Source organism: Mus caroli, unplaced genomic scaffold (genome assembly GCF_978045245.1).
Source record: "Mus caroli unplaced genomic scaffold, Mus_caroli_1 scaffold_11, whole genome shotgun sequence".
Taxonomy (NCBI): Eukaryota; Metazoa; Chordata; class Mammalia; order Rodentia; family Muridae; genus Mus; species Mus caroli.
In genome coordinates, this window is record NW_028227266.1 from 92,927,007 (window position 1) to 92,952,518 (window position 25,512).

General features: G+C 39.5%; 1 pseudogene; it reads left to right on the forward strand.

Moving 5' to 3' along the window:
- Window positions 1–24,253: 24,253 nt before the first annotated feature.
- LOC147002117 (cholesin pseudogene) lies at window positions 24,254–24,843 on the forward strand (annotated as a pseudogene).
- Window positions 24,844–25,512: the final 669 nt, after the last annotated feature.

The window sequence follows — 25,512 nt, forward strand, 5'->3', positions numbered from 1 at the left end:
ACTTAGTACTTTTTCCACTGGAAGGGACTCCATAAACAACTGTAAAGCAAAGGAGCTGAAAAATGAGAGAAAGCAAAAATGATCTCATCCTGGGACCTGTGGCAAAATGAAAAGGGCATTTCCTTATGCCAGTTAAAGCAATTTTGCCTGAACTTTAAGAGCTTAACCTAAAATGCACACAGAATTCTTTCAATACTCAAAGCAGACATATTTTTCTTTATATGACAAAGCATTCAAATATAATTGTAAATATAATTACTTAAGCACATTAAAGAACTTTAACAATAAATACCCAAACAGCCATGAATTCAAACAAGTATCACTCTGTGGCAGGGAATGAGGGATTTTCCAGAGAAAAGGTTAGACTGAACACAAGTGAGGCAGGTTCTATCAGATGAGACTGACACCATCACAAAACTTAAACTATTCCTATTTTTGAGGAATCTCCCAATTATTTCATTACAGTGTATTTATGAAGCATAGTTAGCCTTGCAACTTATCAGCCCTGGCCCACAAATATTTGAACCATTGATGGTCTATGTTATACCAGAATTGTTTCAAAATATTTGTAGGCATTCTTTCCAGCCAGATGACCTGTGTAAAACTCAAATTGCATCGCTTAATACATGGAAGGAATCTTTCATCCTACTAAGTGAAGAAACCACTGCCTCATAGCTTCTCTGGTACATGAAGTAGAAACTTCTAGTTTCTTTGGAAAGTTATGTCAAATGATGGTTTGCAGGAGCACACAGGTGAAAGAATGTTTTCCTGAAACAGACACAGATGAAAGGGTGTTTTGCTGAAGCAGACACAGGTGAAAGGGTGTTTTGCTGAAGCAGACAGAGGAAAGAAAATGCTTTTCTAAAGCCAACATAGGGGAAAGATTGTTTTGTTATAGCAAACATGTGAAAGGAAGCTTGTTAAAGGAGTACAAACATGACCCCATAGAGAGTGGGAGACAAGCACTGAGCATTAATTTGGTTTGCTCCACCTCACCATTCTTCTCTAACCACATGCATTTATTGGTTCACCTTACATAGTTTGTTGAGCTCAACTTGTGATAATACTGCCATTGAGAAAAACTTGCCCAAGAACTGCTCACGAGGTTCCTGAGGCAGCTTGCCACTTCACTGGCCTCACCTCAGGCCAGTTGGCAAGCCTTTCCATTCCTTCAAGATTGAACTCCAGTTGCTGGTTCATGCCTGGTATCTGCCTGCCAAGACGACTGGACTGTGGCTGCTAGTTCATGCGTGGTATCTGCCTGCCTAGAGGACTGCTCTGGAGCTACTGAGTCATATTTGATGTTTGCTATGGGACTGAACTACTGAGAAAGAAGATCAAGCCAGCCCCCAAAGAACTATTGCTAACAGGTCCACTTCCCCTGTATCCTAAGAACTCTTCTACTATCTCTGCTGGGTTATGGGCTAGCGGAGAGGTTGAACCCTTATTAAAAGGAGGTAGCAAAAATGTATGACTACAAGCAGAGGCTTTTTTCATGGATTTTTTACTGTTATGCTTTTATGGTTAATGCTGAACGATCAAGAAAAGAAAGCATCAGCATAGCACATCCAAATTCAATCTTCTAACATATTCCTTAAATACTTATCATTGATTAGTTTATTCTAGACCTTAAAATGTCAGTCAAGAGTGAGCTTTATTTTGACTGTCGGTTGCTAATTGCGATGTTTGAGGGTAGGTCTACATCAGTAATTTCATATGCCTCAGCTTAATGAACACCTTATTTTATTAGCACATCTTTTCCCCTGATTACCACCCATCAAAATGGAAGTCACTTCTTGGGCACTTGTGCTCCATCAATCCAAAAATTGTAAGAATGACATGCAGAAAAATAATTACCTGTATATGCCAATTTCATTTGTTTTCTACAACTGTAATAAGAGTTCTTCGAACAAATGAACAAAATGTATGTTTTGCCAGTATTCTCAAAACTATGTTTCTAAGGTCTCTTTTACTGTAAAGAAGCAGCAAACTGCTCTGCACAGCTCAGCTCAGAAGGATCGTTAGATACATTCAGGAGAAAAGGGCTTCCACTGTTTTACTGACTCTTCTGATGGTGCCAAGCAGGCTGCAGGTTTTGAATTTTAGGGTGCTGTTTAATAAGGAGGGTTGTTGTTGCTGGTTTATGACTCTTAACTCTTCTTAGATACCTTCAAACACCCTTATTTTATTTAGCTTTCATTAAAAATACAGTACTTGTTGTCTGTCTGTTATTTGATTTGCTATCGATTTACCATGCTCATTTTTCCAATTTCCATAGATTCTGGGAGCCTTGGGAGTAGCAACCTTGAGAGGAGCTATTGTGAGACACTAATACCTGTGAGATCTGAACAAATGTCTGTTCACTTCAGTCTGACTATTGCCAAAGTTCAACTTGATGAACCAATTAGTTACTTGTGGGAATTGATGAGTGAGTGCTTATAGGAGCAGAAATAACTGAAATACACAGCTAGCTGTGTTATCAAAAGCCAAGTCCAGCATGGATGGTGGCTTTTGAAATGTGGAACCCTTGAACTCACTGTCCTATATTCAGGTAGATCAACATGATGGGAAGACTCTCTTCCTGGCAGCTCCACTGGTGTAAGCATTTTCCAGGAAGCTTGGCAGCTATGTTTATCTGAGAGTCTCTCAAACATTTTTACTGCTTGTCTAAGCTATTGGAGGAGAAAACCTAGAGAATCTGCTCAGTTTCAGGAACTTTCTGAAACTGTTGATTTGTTTCCTTTCCACATTTGAAGGGCATTTTCTCTAAGATGGAATATTTTACCTCTCTTTAGAACACCTTGTGTCCTAGGAGCTTCCCTCCAAGATGGAATGTTGTATCTCAAGAAATTGCTGGACACCAGGAGCTTATGGAACAACTCTATGTTTTGGTGGTATTTACTTGAAATTAAAAAGTGATGACTATCAATGTGTACACTGAGTGAGTAGATACAAACTATGACTCTCCAGTGTTTGAGTTCTTCTATTTTGTCTTAAAACAAATTTTCAAATAATTTAAATTCATCAGAATTGTTGGAAATGCTACTCTTAACATTTCTGAAACAATAATTATTTGATCTATTGTTTTGACGTTTTAAGTCTTTGGGAACAACACCACACACACACACACACACACACACACACACACACACACACACAAAGCGGGGGAGGGGCAAGAGAAATTCTTGCATCTCTGACTGACTAGGAGGCCAGGATGTTTATTTATTTCTACAAATTCTACAAAAGAGGCCAACTTGTGATTTCAAAAGAAATACAAATAATTTTGTCCCTCGAAAAGGGTTACAACTATAGAAAGAATAGATAGGTATTATCAATCTCAAACCATTTTAGACTATGTGAGCATTTATGACATATGATATTCTATTCTCCAGAAAAGTGAAACATTAAACAGATAAAAAAGTATCTGAGTCTAGCTTGAAAGTTTGAACTCTCCCCCAAGTTGCAAGCTTCCTTGTTCTAGTCATTTGTTTTCTCTTTGTTTTTATTTCTTCTTAAAATTTAATTATTTTATTTATTTACATCCTATCCATTGCCCCTTCTGGCCCCCCATCTCACAGTTCCTCGTCCTATTTTTCCTCCCCCTGGCCTCTGAGAGGTGATCCCCTCTCCCCTCCAAACATCCCCCTTCCCTGGCTCAGTTTCAGAAAGCTTTCAGGGGTTCAGGTTATTTGAGATTTCTGGCCTTCCTAAGGAATCACTCGCCCCTTCAGCTCATTAAATCCTTCCCCTAATTTCTCCATAGAGGTCCCTGACTTAAGTTCAAAGGTTACATGTAAGTATCTCCTTCTGTCTCAGTCAGCGGCATCTCAGAGGACAGCCATGATAGGCTCCTGTCTGTAAGCATATCATAGCATCAGTAATAGTGTCAGGCCTTGTGCCCTGACCGTGAGACCAACTTGGGCCTCTCACTGGACAGCCTTTCCTTCAGACTCTTCTCCATTTTTGTCCCTGTAGATCTTTTGAACAGGAACAATTCTGGGTCAGAAATTTTTACTGTGGGTTTGTAACCCTGTGCCTCCACTTGGGCCCCTGTCTATCTACTGGAGTTGAACTCTTGAGTTCCCTCCTCTTACCACTGTTGGGCATTTTGGTTAAGGTCACCCCCATTGAGTCCTAAAAGTGTCTCACAATTCAGGTCTTTGGAACTCTCTAGAGGGTCTCTTCATCTGCCCCCTGTCCCAGAAGCTGCATATTTCCATTCATTCTCCTGGCTTTCTTGGCTTCTCTCCTGTCTCCCCCACCCTCCATACCTGATCCTGTTCCCCTTTCCCCTCCCCCCTGCTCTCCTACCCAGGTCCCTTCTCCCTTTTGCCTCCCAAGATTATTTTTGTTCCCCCTTCTAAATGGGATTGAAGCATTCTTACTTTGGCCTTCCTTCTTGCTAAACTTCTTATGGTCTGTGGGTTGTATCCTGGGTATTTTGTACTTTTGGGTTAATATCCACTTATCAGTGAGTACATAGCATACATTTCCTTTTGGATCTGAGTTATCTCACTCAGGAAGATATTTTCTAGTTCCCTACATTTACCTGCAAAATTCCTGATGTCCTCATATTTAATAGCTGAGTAGTATTCCACTGTGTAAATGAGCCACATTTTCTGTGTCCATTCTTCCATTGAGGAACAACTGGGTTGTTTGCAAATTCTGGCTATTAAAAGTAAGGCTGCTATGAAAATAGTGAATGGTGGAGAATCTTTTGGGTGTATGCCTAGGAGTGGTATAGCTGGGCCTTCAGATAGAACTATTCCCAATTTTCTGAGAAACCACCAGATTGATTTCCAAAGTGGTTGAACCAGTTTGCAATTCCACCAACAATGCCTCCATGTGCTGTCCCTTGAGTTTTTGATCTCAGCCATTCTGATTGGTGTAAGGTAGAATCTCAGGGTCGTTTTGAATTGCATTTCCCTGGTGATTAACATGTTGAACATTTCTTTAAGTGCTTCTTAGTCATTAGAGATTCCTCTGTTGAAAATTCTCTATTTCTCTCTGTACTCCATTTTTTTTCTTAAACTGAGTTATTTAGCTTTTTGAAGGTTAACTTCTTTAGTTCTTTACATACTTTGGATATTAGCCCTGATGTAGGGTTAGTGAAGATTGTTTTCCCAATCTGTAGGTTGCCAACTAATCCTATTGATGGTGTCTTTTGCCTTACAGAAGCTTCTCAGGTTCATAGGGTCCCATTTGTCAATTGTTGATCTTAGAGCCTGAGACATTGGTGTTCTATTTAGGAAGTTTCCCCCTGTGCCAATGAGTGCGAGGATCTTTCCTACTTTCCTACTTTTTCTTCTATTAGATTCTTTAGATAAATTCCTCTTAAAACCAACAAGAAAATTTCTGATATTTTTAAGATCAAAGCAAATGGAAATGACACACATGACAGAATATGATCTCTTGAAGAGTCCTGACATTTTATCAGATAAAATGAGTTAAATAATAAAAATAGAATATCAAAGAAAATAACTATTATAAGCTACTTGTTTTCTTAAGGTTTTCTTACTTGTTTTCTTAAGCCATTGTTTCTTAAGCCATTGTTTCTTACTTGATTTCTTAAGCCATTATAACCATGGCTTTTCTTTATACCACAATGAAAGAAATAATTTAAAAAATGAATATATAGTAGTTAATTTAAAGGATTATTTCATTCATCTTAAGTATGAAATACTATACATCTTTGATCATTTAGAATACAATTACAAAAATTTATAGAATGAATTACTTCAGTATATAAACACAAACAATTTTATTAAAACTCTTAATTTAAAGAAGACATTTCTTAATCCAAAAGAACAATTAAATATGTTTGAATTCTCCCATCCCAACCCCCATTTCTTTTTTGATATAGAATCTCCCTTATAGTCTGGCCTCAAACACAAGTTGATACTGCTGATTCAGCCTGCTAAGTGCTGGAATTGCAGGTATGTACTGCCACAGACAGTTTGAATATATACATATATACACACTTACTATTGAAAAATCTCTTGACCATTTTGGAAAGTTGAGTAAATTCTTTTATTTATACACTTTTTAATGAAAATGACTCAATGAGGTGATTGTTGAGGAATCACAGAGCATTCCATGATGTTGCAAACACCCAGAGTGACACCAATTCTTCACAAAACATCTTCATTAATTGAAAAGTAAACTTAAAACTTAAAAGTAACTTAAAGTAAATATTCCCAAATGAATGCTGTTTCTATAGTTGGTAGAAATTTGATTGTAACTCTGTGAAGATACAATATTAAGGATATTGAATATATGAATACCATCTTCATTTTCAGAAATGAGGTGAGTCAGAAGTTTAAAAATAAGGAGAATAAATTACTTTCAGTGAGTCCCACTGTCAAAGTCACTCAGAAGAAATCAAGAAGAGATAAGAAATGCTACTTAAAGGAAGAGTATTTCATATCCAAAAAACTCTAATATAACAAAATTGAAGAACTAGGCATGTAAAAAATTAGTATGTCAATCAAAATTGATTTCGTAGTAGCATAAAACAAGTATGAAAAGACAGTCATGGAAGAAAAATTCAAAACTGAAATTAACTCAATTGCCTTATTTATGTAAGACAATCTAGCAGGAATATCTCTGTCACAGTATAAATAAATAGTTTAAAATCATTTTTAATTAGGTATTTTCTTCATTTCTTCATTTATATTACCAAAAGTCCCCCATACCCTCCACCCCAATCCCCTACCCACCCAATCCTACTTCTAGGCCCTGGCATTCCCCTGTACTGAGGCATGTAAAGTTTGCAAGACCAATGGGACTCTGTTTCCAATGATGGCCCACTAGGCCATCTTCTGATACATATGCAGCTGGAAACACGAGCTCTGGGGGGTACTGGTTAGTTCATATTTTTGTTCCATCTATAGGGTTGCATAGCCCTTTAGCTCCTTGGGTACTTTCTCTAGCTCCTCCATTGGAGGCCCTGTGATCCATCCAATAGCTGACTGTGATCATCCACTTCTGTGTTTGCTAGGCCCCTGCATAGCCTCACAAGAGACAGGTATATCTGGGTACTTTCAGCAAAATCTTGCTAGTGTATGCAATGGAGGCTGATTATGGGATGGATCCCCGGGTATGGCAGTCACAAGATGGCCCATCCTTTCTTCTCAGCTCCAAACTTTGTCTCTGTAAATCCTTCCATGGATGCTTTGTTCCCAATTCTAAGAAGGGGCAAGGTGTCCACATTTTGGTCTTCATTATTCTTGAGTTTCATGTGTTTTGCAGATGTATCTTGTACCTTGGGTATTCTAAGTTTCTGGGCGAGTATCCACTTATGAGTGAGTACAAACCATGTGAGTTTTTTTTGTGATTGGGTTACCTCACTCAGGATGATGCCCTCCAGGTCCATACATTTGCCTAGGAATTTCGTAAATTCATTCTTTTTTTTATAGGTGAGTAGTACTCCATTGTGTAAATGTACCACATTTTCTGTATCCATTCCTCTGTTGAGGGACATCTGGGTTCTTTCCAGCTTCTGGCTATTATAAATAAGGCTGCTATGAACATAGTGGAACATGTGTCCTTCTTACCAGTTGGAACATCTTCTGGATATATGCCCAAGAGAGGTATTGCTGGATCCTCCAGTAGTACTATGTCCAATTTTCTGAGGCACCACCAAACTGATTTTCAGAGTGGTTGTACAAGCTTGCAATCCCACCAACAATGAAGGAGTGTTCCTCTTTGTCCACATCATCACCAGAATCTGCTATCACCTGTGTTTTTGATCTTAGCCATTTTGACTGGTGTGAGGTGGAATCTCAGGGTTGCTTTGAATTGCATTTCCCTGATGATTAAGGATGCTGAACATTTTTCAGGTGCTTCTCAGCCATTCGGTATTCCTCAGGTGAGAATTGTTTGTTTAGCTCTGAGCCTCATTTTTTAATGGGGTTATTTGATTTTCTGGAGTCCACCTTATTGAGTTATTTACAGATATTGGATATTAGTCCCCTATCTGATTTAGGATAGGTAAAGATCCCTTTCCCAATCTCTTGATGGCCTTTTCATCTTCTTGACACTGTCTTTGGCCTTACAGAAGCTTTGCAATTTTATGAGTCGAAATTGTCTATTCTTGATCGTACAGCACAAGCCATTGCTGTTCTATGCAGGAATTTTTCTCCTGTGCCCATATCTTCAAGGCTTTTCCCCACTTTCTCCTCTATAAGTTTCACTGTCTCTGGTTTTATGTGGAGTTCCTTGATCCACTTAGATTTGGCCTTAGTACAAGGAGATAGAAGTGGATCAATTCACATTCTTCTACATGATAACCTCCAGTTGTGCCAGCACCATTTGTTGAAATTGCTGTCTTTTTTCCAATGGATGGTTTTTGCTCCCTTGTAAAAGATCAAGTGACCATAGGTGTCTGGGTTCATTTCTGGGTTTCAATTCAATTCCATTGGTCTACTTGTCTGTCAATATATGAGTACCATGCAATTTTTATCACTATTTTTCTGTAGTACAGCTTTAGGTCGGACATGGTGATTCCCCCAGAGATTCTTTTATCCTTGAGAAGAGTTTTTGCTATCCTAGGTTTTTTGTTATTCCAGATGAATTTGTAGATTGCCCTTTCTAATTCGTTGAAGAATTGAGTTAGAATTTTGATGGGGATTGCATTGAATCTGTAGATAGCTTTTGGCAAGATAGCCATTTTTACTATATTGATCCTGCCAATCCATGAGCATGGGAGATCTTTCCATCTTCTGCAATCTTCTTAATTTCTTTCTTCAGAGACTTGAAGTTCTTATCATACAGATCTTTCACTTCCTTAGTTAGAGTCATGCCACGGTATTTTATATTATTTGTGACTATTGTGAAGGGTGTTGTTTCCCTAATTTCTTTCTCAGCCTGTTTATTCTTTGTGTAGAGAAAGGCCATTGACTTGTTTGACTTAATTTTATATCCATCTACTTCACTGAAGCTGTTTATCAGGTTTAGGATTTCTCTGGTGGAATTTTTAGGGTCACTTATATATACTATCATATCATCTGCAAAAAGTGATATTTTGACTTCTTCCTTTCCAATTTGTATCCCCTTGATCTCCTTTTGTTGTCTAATTGCTCTGGCTAGGACTTCAAATACTATGTTGAATAGGTATGGAGAAAGTGGGCAGCCTTGCCTAGTCATTGATTTTAGTGGAATTGCTTCCAGCTTCTCACCATTTACTTTAATGTTGGCTACTGGTTTGCTGTAGATTGCTTTTATCATGTTTATGTATGGATCTCGAATTCCTGATCTTTCCAAGACTTATATCATAAATGGGTGTTGGATTTTTTCAAATGCTTTCTCCACATCTAACAAGATGACTCCTGCCTTTGAGTTTGTTTATATAGTGGATTACGCTGATGGATTTTCGTATATTAAACCATCCCTGCATCCCTGGAATGAAAACTACTTGGTCAGGATGGATGATTGTTTTGATGTGTTCTTGGATTCGGTTAGCTAGAATTTTATTGAATATTTTTGCATCAATATTTATCAGGGAATTTGGTCTGAAGTTCTCTATCTTTGATGGGTCTTTCTGTGGCTTAAATAGCACAGTAATTGTGGCTTCATAGAATGAATTGGGTAGAGTACCTTCTGCTTTTATTTTGTGGAATAGTTTTTGAAGAACTGGGATTTGATCTTCTTTGAAGGTCTGATAGAACTCTGCAATAAACCCATGTGGTCCTGGGCTTTTCTTGGTTGGGAGACTATTAATGACTGCTTCTATTTCTTTAGGGGATATAGGACTGTTTATATCGTTAACCTGATCTTGATTTAACTTTGGTACCTGGTATCTGTCTAGAAATTTGTCCATTTCATTCAGGTTCTCCAATTTTGTTGAGTATGGCCTTTTGTTGAAGGATCTGATGGTGTTTTGGATTTCTTCAGGATCTGTTGTTATGTTTCCCTTTTCATTCCTGATTTTGTTAATTAGGATCCTGTCCCTGTGCCCTCTAGTGTGTCTGGATAATGGTTTATATATCTTGTTGATTTATTCAAAGTACCAGCTCCTCATTTGGTTGATTCTTTGAATAGTTCTTCTTGTTTCCACTTGGTTGATTTTGCCCCTGAGTTTGATTATTTCCTGCTATCTACTCCTCTTGGGTGAGTTTGCTTCCTTTTTTTCTAGAGCTTTTAGGTGTGTTGTAAAGCTCCCAGTGTGTGCGCTCCGTAGTTTCTTTTTGGAGGCATTCAGAGCTATGAGTTTTCCTCTTATAAATGCTTTCATTGTGTCCCATAAGTTTGGGTATGTTGTGGCTTCATTTTCATTAAACTCTACATTTTTAAAATTTCTTTCTTTATTCCTTCCTTGACCAAGGTATCATTGAGAATAGTGTTGTTCAGTTTCCTGTTGAATGTTGGCTTTCTATTATTTATGTTGTTATTGAAGATCAGCCTTAATCCATGGTGATCTGATGGGATACATGGGACAATTTCAATATTTTTGTATCTGTTGAGGGCTGTTTTGTGGCCAATTATATGGTCAGTTTTGGAGAAGGTACCATGAGGTGATGAGAAAAAGGTATATCCTTTTGTTTTAGGATAAAATGTTCTGTAGATATCTGTTAAATCCATTTGTTTCATAACTTCTGTTAGTTTCACTATGTTCCTGTTTAGTTTCTGTTTCCATGATTTGTCCATTGATGAAAGTGGTGTGTTGAATCATCCCACTATTATTGTGTGAGGTGCAATGTGTGTTTGAGCTTTACTAAAGTGTTTTAATGAATGTGGCTGCCCTTGCATTTGGAGCATAGATATTCAGAATTAAAAGTTCCTCTTGGAGGATTTTACCTTTGATGAGTATGAAGTGTCCCTCCTTGTCTTTTTTGATGACTTTGGGTTGGAAGTGGATTTTATTAGGTATTAGATTGGCTACTCCAGCTGTTTCTTCAGACCATTTACTTGGAAAATTGTTTTCCACCCTTTCATTTTGAGGTAGTGTCTGTTTTTGTCCCTGAGAGGGGTTTCCTGTAAGCTGCAAAATGTTGGGTCCTGTTTGTGTAGCCAGTCTGTTAGTCTATGTCTTTTTATTGGGGAATTGAGTCCATTGATATTAAGAGATATCAAGTAAAAGTAATTGTTGCTTCCTATTATTTTTGTTGTTAGAGTTGGCATTCTGTTCTTGTGGCTGCCTTCTTTTAGGTTTGTTGAAGGATTACTTTCTTGAATTTTCTAGGGTGTGGTTTCTGTCCTTGTATTGGATTTTTTCTGTTATTATCCTTTGAAGAGCTGGATTTGTGGAAAGATAATGTGTGAATTTGTTTTTGTCATGGAATACTTTGGTTTCTCTCTCTATGGTAATTGAAAGTTTGGCTGGGTATAGTAGCCTGGCTGGCATTTGTCTTCTATTAGTGTCTGTATAACCTCTGTCCAGGATCTTCTGGCTTTCATAGTCTCTGGTGAAAATTCAGGTGTAATTCTGATAGGCCTGCCTTTATTTGTTACTTGACCTTTTCTCTTACTACTTTTAATATTCTATATTTATTGCATTTGTGATTCTGATTATTATGTGTTGGGAGGAATTTCTTTTCTGGTCCAGTCTATTTGGAGTTCTGTAGGCTTCTTGTATGTTCATGGGCATCTCTTTCTTTAGGTTTGGGAAGTTTTCTTCTAGAATTTTGTTGAAGATATTTGCTGGCCCTTTAAGTTGAAAATCTTCATACTCATTTACTCCTATTTTCCGTAGGTTTGGTCTTCTCATTATATCCTGGATTTCCTGGATGTTTTGAGTTAGGATCTTTTTGCATTTTGCATTTTCTTTGATTGTTGTGCCGATGTTCTCTATGGAATCTTCTGCACCTGAGATTCTCTCTTCTATCTCTTGTATTCTGTTGCTGATGCTCGTATCTATGGTTCCAGATTTCTTTCCTAGGGTTTCTATCTCCAGCTTTGCCTCACTTTGGATTTTCTTTATTATGTCTACTTCCATTTTTAGGTCTAGTATGGTTTTGTTCATTTCCATTACCTCTTTGGATATGTTTTCCTGTTTTTCTTTAAGGACTTCTACCTGTTTGGTTGTGTTTTCCTGTTTTTCTTTAAGGACTTGTAACTCTTTAGCAGTGTTCTCCTGTATTTCTTTAAGTGAGTTATTAAAGTCCTTCTTGATGTCCTCTACCATCATCATGAGATATGCTTTTAAATCCAGGTCTAGCTCTTCGGGTGTGTTGGGGTGCTCAGGACTGGGCGAGGTGGGAGTGCTGCGTTCTGATGATGGTGAGTGGTCTTGGTTTCTGTTAGTAAGATTCTTATGTTTGCCTTTTGCCATCTGGTAATCTCTGGAGTTAGTTGTTATAGTTGTCTCTGGTTAGAGATTGTTCCTCTTATGATTCTCTTAGCCTCTATTAGCAGACCTGGGAGACTAGATCTCTCCTCTGAGTTTCAGTGGTCAGAGAACTCTCTGTAGGCAAGCTCTCCTCTTACAGAGAAGGTGCACAAATATCTGTCATTCGGACCTGCCTTCTGGCAGAAGAAGAAGGCCTGAAACAGGACCTGTCCCAGAAGCTGTGTCACTTTGTCCTCTCACAGAAGCTGTTAGCTTCTGTAGTCTACACTCTCACTTGAGCAGACTAGTCTTGGAGAGATCCAGGAACCAAGATGTCTCCCCCAGGTGCTCTAGCAAAGCCCTCCCGGGCAGGGCAGACACCTCTCCTCTGGCAGGGAAGGTGCCTGGATGTCTAGAATCCAAAATGGAGTCTGCCTCAGAAGCTGTACTCTAGGGACCTTGGGGGTGTCCGCCAACTCTGTGCCCATGTCACCCGGTACTGATGCCGACTGGAAAGGTATTGGATCCTGGTCAGGATGGGTTTTCTGCTTCCTTAGTGCTGTCTCACATCCCGCCTGCGATTGGATTGGAACAGAAGTTGTGTTCCCACTCACTGGTGGTTCTAAGATTGTGTGGAAAGTCCTCTAGGGGACCTTAGGGGTGTCTGCCAACTCTGCACCCAAGGTGACCCTGTGCTGGCACTGACCAGAAGGGACTTGTGACCCTGGTCAGGCCAGTTTTCCTGCTTCCCTAATGCTGTCTCAGGTCCCGTATGATTGGATTGGAACAGAAATTGTGTTCCACTCACTGGTGGTCCTAAGATCAAGTGGAGAGTCCTCTAGGAGACCTTGGGGGTGTTTGCCAACTCTGTGCCCAAGGTGACCTGGTGCTGGTGCCAACCAGAAGGGGTAAAATCGGTTGTAAGCCATTAAACTTTTAAATCAAATGGCCAATTGATTTTAATCTACCATGATCTTATTTTTGTTTGTTTGTTTGTTTTTGAGACAGAGTTTCTCTGTGTCGCCCTGGCTATCCTGGAACTCACTCTGTAGACCAGGCTGGCCTCGAACTCAGAAATCTGCCTGCCTTTGCCTCCCAAGAACTGGGATTAAAGGCATGTGCCACCACTGCCCGGCTATCATGATCTTCTTAAGGAGATATTTTATGTTATTTTCCCAAAGTGGAATGGTCCGTCTGTTTTTGGTATATGGCTCATACAATAATTCATTTGTTCATTACAAATGTATTAATTGACTTTCAGGGCTTGCATAGTAGATTCAAAAGACGGATAAATTCATCCTTAAATCCACACTTTCTGAGTCTTTCTGAAAGCATCCTTACTGCATGACAACCTCCTCATGATGGACTCCACCCTTCAACCTTGAGCCACAATAAGCCATTCCTGTCTTAGGTTGCTTTTGTCAAATATCTTATCACTATCAACAAAATTTTATAGATGTTGCATTTTTCAAATCTCACAATAAGTTGCCTTTCTAAAAATGAGACTAATCACAATCAATCATTCTAATCTGAATTCATGCATTGTCTCACAGCTCTGTCATACATCAATTTTAGCATTAAAATGGGTACCAAGAGAGAACACTAATGAACTTTAGCATGCCAGTTGATTGGTGAGCATGTTTTACATGGAGGGAGGTGATGAATGGCAAGCTCAACTCAGATCTAGGAGATCCGTTCTGATCAGGCAGAACAGAAGCATATTATTAACAAAACTCCTCTACAGTTCCATTGTCCTTGGAAGGTTCTTTAGGGTGGTAAAAGGAGATGAAAGGAGAGGCTGAAAGCTGTACTTGCTAGATGTGGATAAGCTGAGTCCAGTTATGCTACAATGAACAATCACGACTCTCTTGGCACAAGCCCGTTTCTTCTGCTGGTCTTCCACTGTAACTTGACTGGGCTCCCAGTCTGCATACCCAGCTTCCTTACTCTTGGCACATTTACTTATAGGCAGCAATTGATTCTGTTAACAGAGCCTCTGAACAGGATAAAACTAAACCTCCACTGGGAAAGGGGAGATAAGGAGATGCTCAGAGAAACAGGGGGAAAAGGACTTGTTAACATGTATAATGCTATCAAAAGTGATAACTTATACAACCATATACAACAATGTCAAATTAAGTTGGTTGAACCAAACAGGCAAAGCTCCAGAGAAATAGGCAGTTTGTTTTTGTCTGAATAGTGATTCAGAAGACAAAGTGGAGGCTCTCTCTTCTCTTCAGGCCTGCCACTATTCTACCTGCCAGATACAACTCTCTTAATTATAGTAATGTACAATTCTTAAGATACGAAATGATAGTAGTTCTGTGCCTTCGCTGACTTTCATTTTCAAACACAAAATTCCAACATGCTCTCTTCTTAGTTAAAATCATTGACCTATGCTGGTATCCAGTGACTTTCACAATGGCCCTGTGCTCAAAGTATGTGCCTTGCTGAGAACTGGGAACACACGGGATTTTTGTCTGAGATCCCACGACAAGGCTGCCATGCTGACCTTTCTAATAATAGAGGACAGCAAGTGTTCTAACCTCTACTCTAATTTCTGCCAGAACGGAAATCATAAGTGGATTATAAGCAGAATCTATTCAGGGTTTTTTTTTTTTGTTTTGTCTTCATTTGAAACATAAAGAATCATATGTCTTAGCCAATTTTCTAGGGGAAAGGAAGCAAACAATTAATTACAGTTTCTACACAATGTGATTCCCAGGAAAGAATTTTTAGGCCGATACAAACACATAGCCCATTTAGAGAAAGGATCACAGAGACTTTGACATACCCAGTTAGGAAAATAAACACCATTCAAAGCCAGCCCCAGATGATACCCTACACAAACTGAGAGAAATGTGGAAGAACATCGTGTTTACTCTCAACCTCTATTTTTGAGACTCTTTTTCTTCTACTAGTCTTCATATAGTCAGAGCTAATTGCATCAGTTGCACAAAAGAAAAACGTTCCAAATTTTCAAAACATAAAAAAAAAAAAAGATTGACTGTAAGATTCAGAAAATGAGTTGAATCCATTAATTTTCTACAGGAAACACTGTGAAAGAATAAAACACTTGCCCCAACTCCTTGTCTACTATTAAAACTACAATATGCTCGCAAAGCTACTAAATGTGCAGTGGAATTGGAACGGCCATTATACATATTGAGTTGACTTTCTACTCAACAGTATTTCCACATAGCAGCACCTGATGTATCCCTGTAGCAAAAGAGTTGCCATGGCTCTACATCTGTAGCACTTGGTGTTTTTGCATTTCCAATGGGGAATGCCTTTAATCCCAGCATTCGAGAGGCAGAGGCAGGTGGATGTCCCTGATCTTGAGGCCAGCCAAGTATACAGAATGAGTTCCAGAACAGTCAGGGCTAAGCTAGAAAACCCTGTCTCTGAAAACAAAACAAAAGTAAACAAAACAAAACAAAACAAAGAGAACAAAAACAGTGGTCAAAAACCCACTGCTGTCTAAGTAGGCAGAATTCCAAGGTGGCCCTATAATCTCAGCCTTGGTGTCACTCCTAGGAGTTCATTAAATGGCGTGATCAAAAGTACTTGGCAGATGTGATTACAGCTCCTAATCAGCCAGCTCTGAAATAAGAATCCGAACAAGTAACATCAGTAGTATAATAACAGAGTTTTCTCTAGGAGAGGGCAGAGCAGAACCCAGGGGAAGATTAAAAGCACTACTAGAATCCCACATGAGAAAGATCCTCCATCCTGCCTGGGAAAATGAAAGAGATATGGATGGGTCAGGTAGCCAACCCTCCCTCACAGGCAGCCAGGAAATGTCAGCCTCAGTCCCACAGACACGAGAAAACAACTCCTGCCAACAGTCTGCGCCGATGTGGGGGCAGCATTCTCTAGAGCTTGCAGATAAGAGACCACCCCCTCCTGACCTCTGTACTGTGGCCCAGTGAGCCCCTCAGAAGAGAAGCCATGCCCCCATGGGATGAAAAGCCAACAAGTTGCTGCTGTGTTAAGTTACATCCTGTGGCAATTTTATGGAGCAATGAGAATCTTAAACAACTGTCTGTGAGTGAGCAGATAGGAGCCCAGGCCAGTCAGTGAGCCTCCTTCACCTGGCTCTAGTGGGTTATTGTCATAGGAATGCGAGTCCGCTGACTTAAGCCTTTTGCAAAATGTATTTTGCAATATATCATTCATTTTCAGTTTAGGTCATTTTTTTTTTATTTTTTGAAATCAACAATAAACTGAATGAAAAAAGTTGAAATTGCCATGCAGACCAAATAAGTTGTAACTAAGCCTGCTTGAAATTAAGACCTGGACAATGGCTAAAGCCCGATTCATTTCTAGTGTCCATAGACTCACTAAAGACTGCTATAATGTATTTTTTCTTTATGGCTTATGTAGAAATATTTCGGAACATTGTACTATACTAACTAGCTTCGAACTTCTAAGAAGCAAAAATGAAACATTTGTGATTTTTAACACACTTAATTTTTTTTTCTGTAAGATACATTCCTATGAGGAAGATTATAGAAATTGCAGTTAACATTGAAATGTTACTATGGCAAACCATCACTTAAATAATTTAAGCATAAGATTTTAGTAATCATGTTTGTCCTCTTTCCTTTGAGTGGACAAATGACAATGCTGTGTGTAAAGAAGGAATAACTGTGATCTTGGTGGTCAGGAGACAAGATACTGCTCTACACCACTGCCTTGCAAACCTTAATGAAGATTAAAAATAAAAAAAAGAAAAGAAAAGAAAGAAAGAAAGGAAGGAAGGAAGGAAGGAAGGAAGGAAGGAAGGAAGGAAGGAAGGAAAAAAGAAAGAAAGAAAGAAAGAAAGAAAGAAAGAAAGAAAGAAAGAAAGAAAGAAAGAAAGAAAGAAAGAAAAAAAGAAAGGAAGGAAGGTCCTACCCTTGGTAAAAATAGAACTTCAGAAATCGTCAGTATGAGGCAGAGATGGACTTACTAAAGATGGGTTAATACAGCCTTTAAGCACATTAAGCTTGAAAGCGAAGAGATAGTGTGTTTCTCAGACAGAAATCTATCCTAGAGCATGGGTATGTGCCTCTCAATGGAGAAACACAGTTCACCAAAAGACATTTTAACCGTAGATTTTGGAGAGCATAAAATTTTAAGTGGAAATGGTGCTCAAAAATGGTAGGTCCCACCCACGTGTGAGTGTGCACCTCTCAAGGCCGAGGGGCACTTCACTGTCTTCACATCACAACCTGGTAAGGTTTGAAGCTATTATCTTCAAGGGGTTGCTAAGAAACCTAGATGAGTTTCAGAATGTTTCTGCGTGCTACATGATAGGATTACAATTGAAGGTAAGCCCAGATCCCAGGGATGTAGGAAATTATGCTATCTTCACTACAATTGCAGAGAACAATCTTGAGATGCCCAGGAGTGAGGTCCTAACCAAGGTCATTTGTGGTTAGACCTTAAGATGGTTAATAGTGATTGTGATGTAAAATATCAGTATATGAAATGAACATTGTCTCCACATTAAATAGCATATGTGGTAATTATGATACAGTCCTTAGTTGGGGAGCGTCTGCTTCAAGTATATTTAGGATAAGGTGAATTTTCCCTTTCTGTGTCCACATTTCCCTCTCAATCTCTTTGCCATTGTCTTGATTTCCTTTCCATCCACATGGTACGATCATGGGTAAGAGTTATGATCTGAGGGAAGCATTCTCTAGCTCTGTGTAAGGCTTGAAGAAATCTATTCACCTGCTGCACTTAGAATGGTCAAGGGTCCTCATTAAGATCTGAACTACCTAACAGTGGTGAGGCTTTGACTCTGGCCTTGGCCCTGGCCAGGAATACTCCATAGCTGTGTATCACCTTCATCCCCCTTGTGCTGCTTTCAATCTACCCCAGGTCCACCTTCAATGCCCTTGTCAACTCCATTGACTGTCTAACATTTTAAACTCCTGTTTCCCATTGTTTCTTATCACAATCTCACATTCAGAGGCACCGGGTATACTGTTGTTGATACTCTTCGCCTGTGTCCCTCCTAATATTCAACCCATCAGATGGTACCTTACATTTCTTATTAACAGATAATACATTTAATTTGAATCCCAACAAAGCTTAGTATGATTGTCTGTATATTTAGGGATTTTATAAGTGCTAATTAAGTTGAGTTAAAACATGCAACATGAGTGGTTCAACAATGTTCATCAATAAGTAAAGACAAAATAAGGTAAAAATGACCGAGTATATTTGTTTTGGTAAGTTTAAATAGGCTCTGTACTATCCTTTGTTAGAATTTGATTTTGGTTTATTGTATGTATGTGTTTACTTACATATTTCTTTGCAGGCTTAAAAACCAAGTAGCTACAAGGATGAGAAGCCTCCAGGAATGCAAACACTCCAAATAACATAATTATGTGTACATTGCCTTGAGTTAGGAGTGTTTCCATTCCTTAAGCAAGGTGAAGTTCCATTGTGAAACAATAGCCTAGAGTTCATTTGTAAAACACACTTTGGCAAAAGCAAGTCACAAAACTGTAGTGAGAAATGAATGCTATGTGAGCTCACATATGCGAGATGGTTTTATTATAATCCACAATGTTGCCTTTATGGAGAACAAGCTAGGAATGTTCCTTTAGCATATACACTACTGCCTGGTAGAATCCCACATTACAGAAAAAAAAAAAACTCTTTAAAAAAATTGAAGGGTTTAAATCAAAACTTTCTTTACATACTATCCTCTTAGTGATTTTCTACTGCTTTAAAAAAGACACCATGACCACAGCAGCTCTTGAAAGCATTTAATTAGGGGCTTGCTTACAATTTTAGAGCTTTGGTCCATTATCATCTTGGTGGCCAGCATAGCAAAAGATATGGCAGGCATGGTTTTTGGAGGTGTAGTAGAGTTACACCCTAACCCTCAGGGAGAAAGAGTGAAACCTTTAATGGGCAATTAAAACCTCAAAGCCCATTCCTGGTGTCACACTTCCTCCAATAAGGTTACACTTCTTAATCCTTTCAGTTATACTTTTTGGTGACTGAGCATTGAAATATAAATATATGAGCCTATGGGGCCATTCTCATTCAAACCACCACACCTACACAAAGGCAAATCTATCAGTCTTCATTTTATTTGGATGCTAATGTCCTGCTTGGTTTGGCCAATAGCTAGGGCCACTGTCTCTACCTCTCTGCAGACTAGGCAAGTGCCAGGACAGTTCTGACACTTTAAACATGTGTAGGTTGCCTCCTAATTTTCTCTGCTGACTACCTACTGTTGAAAATATTACTGTCTTACTGCCCAGGGCCTCTCAACTACAATCTAGACATAGCTTATAATCAAGTATCGCTAGCTCAGTGGGAATTGCTGCAATCTGAGTTTCAGGAAAACAATATTTCATCCCTAGAAAAACTCTTCCTTCTGACTCTGTATATGTAGGAGGCTCCCTATGACCTAGAAAACATTCTGTAGCTCCAAGGCATGCTTGAAGACTAAAGGAAAAACATTGAAATCCAGACATGGGACATTAGCGAACACCCTAGTCCTGAATGACACTGTTTGGGCTGAAGGTAAGAAACAGAACCAGTCAATTTTGAACTTCCTGTGAGATAATAAATTCACATGTTTAAGCCACTTCAATCTGTGTGTTCCTTTACATTATGACTAAAGCATTCTGAGATAAATAGGATTTTGCTCTCATAGTATATAGCTGTGTATTTGGCATGCTTGAAGAACTCTCACAGTCTAGGTGACTTAAAGTATACCTTTTTGAAGTTTAGAGATTGGAAACTGGAGATCAGGAAAACTGGTCATGGTCAAGTTAATTTTGACACCCATCTTCCTAGTTTACAGGTTGCTATATCCTTTCATTTTAGAGAACACAGATTTTTTGTCTTTTACTCTTTTCCTCAGGACATATATCCTATCCTCCCATCTATCCCTAGTCACCACCATCACACTAACAATTGCAGTTTCAACTAAGGAATGTGAAGAGGGTATAAGTATTCAGACTGTAGTAGATCTTGCAATGAGAATAACTTGCCGAAGGTGTTTTCCTAAACCTGTAGCATTCAACATAATCACAGCAGGCTCAGACTTACAATTTTCAATTAACAGGAAGGTTTACTTAAAATAAAATGATGACTTAAGGGACACTTAAAATGAAACCACATGGCTGTCTTTATAAGCTTGGATACGTTCAAAGCTGAAGCTAAAGATAATCTTGTGCAGTTAAACATTAATATTTGGCTAATCCTGGGCCTCTCTAGTCAGTGCTTTGCACTTCACTGAATACTGTTAATAAATATTCCAGAGTAATGCATGTCAATAATGCTGACTTTGTAAAGGCCATATCCACTTTCTCACAAATCAACAGAAAGACACTGAATTAAAAACCTGCCATTTATTTTATCACAGAAAATAGACACATTTATAATACTGAAGTGAAGTGATGTGTGTCACCCAGTTTAAGACTGTTTGCTTTGAGGACTTACCCAGTTGCATCATATGCATAGACCTCTTATGTAGTCATTGCTCATGCATGGTATCTAGACATTACAGTTCTTATCAGGAGAATATGAAAGCCTTCTGTGTTAACATCTTTATAATCTGGGGCAGAAGTCACTGACATACACCTGTACAAAGCATACAAAGTTGGGATTAAATCCCCCTTTTCCCAGATCCATCCCTCCCTTCAAAAAAAGGGCAGGGCTCCTGGGGATATCAAACAAATGTTGCAAATCATGTTATAGTGAGATTAGGCACATCCTCTCATATTAAGTAAGGCTAAACAAGTCAATCCTGCAGTAAAAAAAGATTCATGGTTTTCTATGTGTGTACTTTAACTATTCACACACCGTTCTTCATCACTTTGTATTTGTGGAATAGTTGATTATGAGAGAATAGAAGAAAACTGACTAATGATGCAAAGTGAATAGACCAAGAGGACTCTCTGTTGAAAGATGGGTGGTGAAGAACTTTATTTCATGCTTGAAATCAATCAGCTAGCATTCCTGTGACCTCACATGCCAGACATTTCAACTCAGTCTGAATGAAGTCCAAAGCACCAGCCTACTGGGGCAGGCATCCAATTCTAGAGGAGCTGCGTTTGGTTCAGTCTCATAAGGACATGCTCAATGTCATTTGGAATGTGTTTGTATCTTTTTTGCTGTTTCTTTACTCCGCTCTAACCTGTGTACACCCCAGTAGCCACTGGACCACAACATCATCATCACTAACATGAACAGTAGAGAAAACACAGGCCTTTCTTTCATTCACTTCAGACAATATCTTCTTGTCAACCTAGGGGTGGAGCTGAATAGAGCCCTTAGTATGCACAAGAACTAAACCTGGGTTCAACAACAAAAACTATCCAAAAGTCTCCTTACATTCTGCTCCCTCTGTTCTGGTCCATGTCCACTTCTGAGCTGAAGACCAGAGCAGTGCAGCTCCAAAGAACATGGAGCCAGAAGCACTCACTTTTGCTCTGTGCTATGAATAAGAGAATATATTTGCTAAAATAAATTTACAATTATTGCTATGAAGAAGGTAAAAGCAAATTCTAAGCAGCAAAGACAAACATGTTCATTACTATCTATATATTTTTATAAATCTACATTACACACTACTAACATGTAATTATATGTTATACATATAATTTAAATAAAACTAAACTGACGTCTGATCTCTTAAAAAATTATTCGATTAATTTATTTTTATTTAAGCTTTCTTCTTCATATGACATATTCGGAGCATATAATTTTCCGTCCCCTAATTCCTATCTGATCCTTCCTACCTTCCTACCTATCCAACTTTCTGTTTTTTCTCTATCTTGCAGAAAAAGAAGAAGAAACACACACACACACACACACACACACACACACACACAAAAAAAAAACAAGCTAACAAAAAAAGAAAAAAAGAAAACCAGACATAATCAAAACCTAAAGTGCACAAAATGCATGAAGTCCATTTTGATTTGGCTCATTACTCCTGGGCATGTGGCCCACACTGGAGAGTGATCAATATATCCAGTGACACTCTTTTAGCGAAAAATGATTTTGCACTTAACATAGATATCAATTGCAAATAGCTTCTTGATTAGAGGTTGGGTTTTATGCTCATTTCCCCTTTCCATGCTGGGATTTTTTTTTTTTTTCGAATTTGACCTTGTGCTCATCGTGTGTGTTGTCCCAGTCTTGGTTAGTTCCTATGTGAATCAGTCCATCTGTGTATGGAAGCTGATGTTTCCTTGGAGTCATACACCACCTCTGGTCTTTCTACTCTCTTCTGCCTAGATCCCTAAGTCTTGAAGCATGATGTCATACTTAGGGCCGAGTGCTCCAAAGTCCTATACTCTCTACATATTGTGGGTCTGAAGTGGAAATTTCTGGTTTCTTTGCAAACTTATTTATGTCTCATGTTTTTCTGGAAGCTGTCTTGTGAGATGTTTTTCTGGAACAGACACGTAAGAGGATGTTTTGTTGAGGAAGACACATGAGAGGGTATGCCATATTTTGCTGAAGTGGATGCTTTGGGGGCACATGATAGTTGCAAAGAGTATAAATGGGACCATAAACAGTGAGAGGATGCCTTGCATTGCTGTACCTTGCAACACGTTGCTAGTCTTTTCTGGTCTTCACTTCATAGAGAGAAATGCACCAAAGAGCTTCTCATGGTATTCCAGCTACTTCTGGCTGCTCTCATTGACTGATACTGATTCAGTGACATCTTACAGTCTAGCTGCTGCTACTGATTGGTACGTGGTATTTGCTGTTGAACTAGACCGCTGGTATCCTGACAGTGAAGAGTAGAATTACCTCCAAAAAAGTACTTCTAAACAGGTTCCCAATCCCCTTTTCCTACAAACTTTCTTTTCCCTCTACCTCTGATCAGGGGGCTAGTAGGGAGGTTGAGGTGTTCTAGTACCCTCAATAAATAAGGTTTAGAAACACCTAAGCCTAAATGTGTCTCAGTGTTAATTACAATCCACTGAATGCTTCTCTGATGAGGTCTGAGCTATTCCCTGATCTATGTGTATAGTAATGTGCCATTAGGAGTCACTATATTGCTATGTTTCTTTCATGGACTAATAGTAGTAGGTTCTCCCACAGGCTCACAGCCTATAGTGTCTTAGGTTCTTGGCCACTTCAGAGTGTCACCTATGAAGTCTAGCTCATGGATTGTCCTTAAAGCCAATCAAAAAGTTGTTTGTTACTCCCTTAACATTTTTTTCCACCATTGCACTAGTATATCTTGCAGGTAGGTGACTGTTTGTAGCTGGGAGATATTGACGATTACCTTGCTCTTCTGAGAGTGTGAAAAGCACCCTGTGGCAAGATGAATACTAGTAAGTATGGAAAAGGCTTCTAGTTAGGCACCAGCTTGATTTCTCCACTTTCTATAGCATAAGTAAGTTGTGTCTCCAGCAATAGGGCCTCACCAGGAGCTTATTGATCATGCCTCATCTGATTTACCAATTAACAACCTTTGATAAGGTCCACTTTAACAGATTGCCAGAACTAAACAGAACAGTACATTTGAAGCTAGCACCATCCCTGAAGTGTGGAGTACATGCTGTAATAATTATTAGTTGTTATCTATATTATAGGTGTTAAATGAACCAATGTAATGAGAAGCAAAGATATAGCTGAACATGGTGGCATGCGTTTGAAATCCAAGTATTTAGGAGTCTGAGGCAGGAAAATTATGAGTTTGAGACCAGTCAGGGCTAAGTTTCAAACAAACAAACCTCCTGAACTATAGTGGACCTCTGTCTCTCTGTCTGACTCTCTGTCTGTCTGTCTCTCTGTCTCTGTGTGTGTGTATGTGTGTGTGTGTGTTTACACACACCCCTTGTGTATTTTTTCCCTAGGAAAAGAATATAAGAATACACTCTTATCAATTATTTGAAATAGCATAGTTCTATTGTTTGTTTTTTATTTTCATGATTTTGAAGATTAAGCATAGAAATAAAGATAAGGTGTAGGCGAGAGGTGCATGCGAGTGGGAGCTGTAGGATGGCAAAACATAAGAGAAAAGGTCTCAGTGGGACAGGGAAGGAGAGGAAAAAGCAGAAGATGACACCGGCAGAGGAGACGCCGCCAAGGAGGGCATCTGAAACTAGACCAGGCAAGGAGATGGCCTGTCCCATGGTGCTGGAGGCCAGCCCAGAGTTGTCCCCAGAGGAGAGAAGGGTCTTGGAGAGGAAACTAAAGAAGGAACAGAAGAAGGAAGTGAAAAAGCAGCTGCGGGAGGCAGGATTGCTACAGCACAGACTGCCAAGGTTCAGACCCTGCCAGCCAAACCCTCAGCTACCGTCTTGGCCCTACAGTAACTCGAAGGGTGAGTTCAGAAGCAGGAGAGCTGGAGATTCCAGAACACAAAGCAGGTGTGGCTCTTGCACGTGTACGTTGAGGACAAGATTTCAGGTGAGCACTTTTCTACCCTGCTGGACTACCTCGAAGGGTTGAAGGGCAGTGCCCAATTGCTGACAGTATAGAAGGCCAAGGCCCTGATGCAAAAGCAAGATGAGGCTGACCCCAAGACCAGAGACGGGTCTCTGAGGAAAGTTCAGCGCCTCCAGCAGGTGTTACAGCTACTCTCCTAATGGGAAGAGGTGGCCTTGGGCCCTGAGGACACACCTGCTACCTCCTCCCAGAGCTATGGGAGCAATAGGGTCACTAGCAGGTCATCTGGCTTAAGAACTTCCTTCCAAAGTCCTGAGAAGAACCCTTCATCTCCCTCCCTATAAGCTGTAATAGTTTCTGGTCTCTTGGTACTGGCTATTTTTGTGTCAACTTGACACAGCTGGAGTTATCACAGAGAAAGGAGCTTCAGTTGAGGAAATGCCTCTATGAGATCCAACTGTAAGGCATTTTCTCAATTAGTGATCAAGGGGGAAAGGCCCCTTGTGGGTGGGACCATCCCTGGGCTGGTAGTCTTGGGTTCTATAAGAGAGTAGGCTGAGCAAGCCAGGGGAGGCAAGCCAGTAAAGAATATCCCTCCATGGCCCCTGCATCAGCTCTTGCTTTCTGACCTGCTTGAGTTCCAGCCCTGACTTCCTTTGGTGATGAACAGCAGTATGGAAGTGTAAGCCGAATAAACCCTTTCCTCCCCAACTTGCTTCTTGGTCATGATGTTTGTGCAGGAATAGAAACCCTGACTAAGACAAATTGGTACCAGCAGAGTGGGGTATTCCTGTGACAACCTGACCATGTTTTGGGGAGGACTGTGGAAGGACTTTGGAACTTTGGGCTTGAAGATCCATTCGTTGTTA